This window comes from Gossypium hirsutum, chromosome A04 (genome assembly GCF_007990345.1).
Source record: "Gossypium hirsutum isolate 1008001.06 chromosome A04, Gossypium_hirsutum_v2.1, whole genome shotgun sequence".
Classification (NCBI taxonomy): Eukaryota; Viridiplantae; Streptophyta; class Magnoliopsida; order Malvales; family Malvaceae; genus Gossypium; species Gossypium hirsutum.
The window spans coordinates 73,207,210-73,209,045 of record NC_053427.1 but is presented as its reverse complement, the minus strand read 5'-3'; the positions used below and the strand labels follow the sequence as shown (position 1 = coordinate 73,209,045).

General features: G+C 35.3%; 1 non-coding gene across 1 annotated transcript; it reads left to right on the top strand.

Annotated features, from left to right (window-relative positions):
- The first annotated feature begins 292 nt into the window (after positions 1-292).
- LOC121228647 (small nucleolar RNA R71) lies at positions 293-399 on the top strand. Its single transcript, XR_005926223.1, has one exon. It is a non-coding gene; the product is annotated as a small nucleolar RNA R71 (small nucleolar RNA).
- The last annotated feature ends 1,437 nt before the right edge of the window (positions 400-1,836 follow it).

Here is a 1,836-nt window from a genome sequence, read left to right as displayed (position 1 = left end):
CATTACTAGAGGTACCTACGTAGAACCAAGTAAACCATCAATCTTTTTATTGAGAAGTTCTACCTGATTTGACAGCATAGTAACTGAGTCGACGTTATAAACACCGGCCGTTTTTGTTGGCTTAGTCCTCATGACTTGCAACTGATAATTATTCAATGACATTTCTTCAATGAATTCATAAGCCTCTTCAGGTGTTTTGTTGTTGATGGTTCCTCCAGCAGCTGCGTCAACCATTTGCCGAGTCTAGGGATTCAGACCATTGTGGAATGTTTGTACTTGAAGCCAAAGCGGTAATCTATGGTGAGAGCATCTTCGTAATAGATCCTTGTATCTCTCCCATGCATCGTAAAGTGTTTCTAAGTCCATCTGCACAAAAGAAGAAATATCATTACGTAACTTAGCCATTTTAGCCGGCGAAAAATATTTTAGTAGAAATTTTTCGATCATTTGTTCCCAAGTAGTAATTGGCCATTGTGGTAACGAGTTCATCCATTGTTTAGCTTTGTTCCTCAATGAAAAAAGAAATAACCGAATACAAATGGCATCATCAAAACGCCATTGATTTTAAATGTATCGCAAAATTCCAGAAAATTTGCTAAGTGAGCGTTGGGATCTTCATCCTGCAAACCATTAAACTGAACAAACTGCTGTATCATCTGAATACTGTTAGGTTTTAATTCAAAAGTATTTGCAGCTACAGCAGGTCTAACTATGCTAGATTCAGTTCCTGTTAAAGAAGGTTTAGCATAATCATACATAGTGCGTGCAGGATTTTGATTAGCCGCAATTGCAGGAGGTAGCTGATTGCCTTGGTTTTCAGCCATCTCGTCGATTGGAGGTTGAGTATCGACTTCTTGCTCGTTCTCTATGTATCTTAAGTTGCGCCCTATTTCTCTTCAGTTTCTACGAACTGTGCGATCGATTTCTTCGTCAAAAAGTAATGGTCTCGACGAGTTTCTTCTAGTCATAAACTATAAAAACTTACCAAGAGAAAGAAAAAGTCAATTAATAAATAATAATAAAATTAAATTAAATTTCAAGGAAAAAAATAAAAATAAATAAATGGCTAAAGTAATAAAAATTGAGCGTTCCTAATATTTCAATTCCCCGGTAACGGCACCAAAAACTTGATCGCGTGATTCGTAACAAGTAATAAATATTTATAATGAAGATCAAACCTAGACTAACTATTATCACGACGAAAAGGCAAGCGCACCTATCAAACAATAGTATAGTAATGGCAAGACCAGGATATCGTACCTAAGGGAACCAAAAGTACTACTAATAACTATCTTTTTATTTTCTAGCCTAAGAATAAAAGGGGTTTTATTTGTTTTAATTAACTAATTATCTAAACTAAGAATGCACAGAGAAAAGAATTGGGGAATTGCTTTTGGGAAAATCGATTGACTTGAGACAATACCTAAGGAAAAATTCACCTAGACTTTACTTATTATTTGGCTCCGAATCGGACGATTTATTCATTCAACTTGTTCCGTAGAGATCCCTAAGTTATGTTATTATCCCTATTCAAGACTAATAACGCCTAATCCTTAGATTGAATAATCGAGACTTTTCTCTAATTAACACTTTAGGGTTGCATTAACTCGATCTATGGATCCCCTTATTAGGTTTCACCCTAATCCGGCAAAATCTTTTCACCCTATTTCTAGGCGCAAAATCATCTCCACTTAATTATGACAAACGTACTCTTAGACAGGGTCTATTCCTCCTCCGAATAAGAGCATGTCTTGAATCAATATCCTAGGATATCAAAACAAGAATTAAGAACACATAATTAAGAACAAGTTAAATATTTATCATACGATTCAGAAA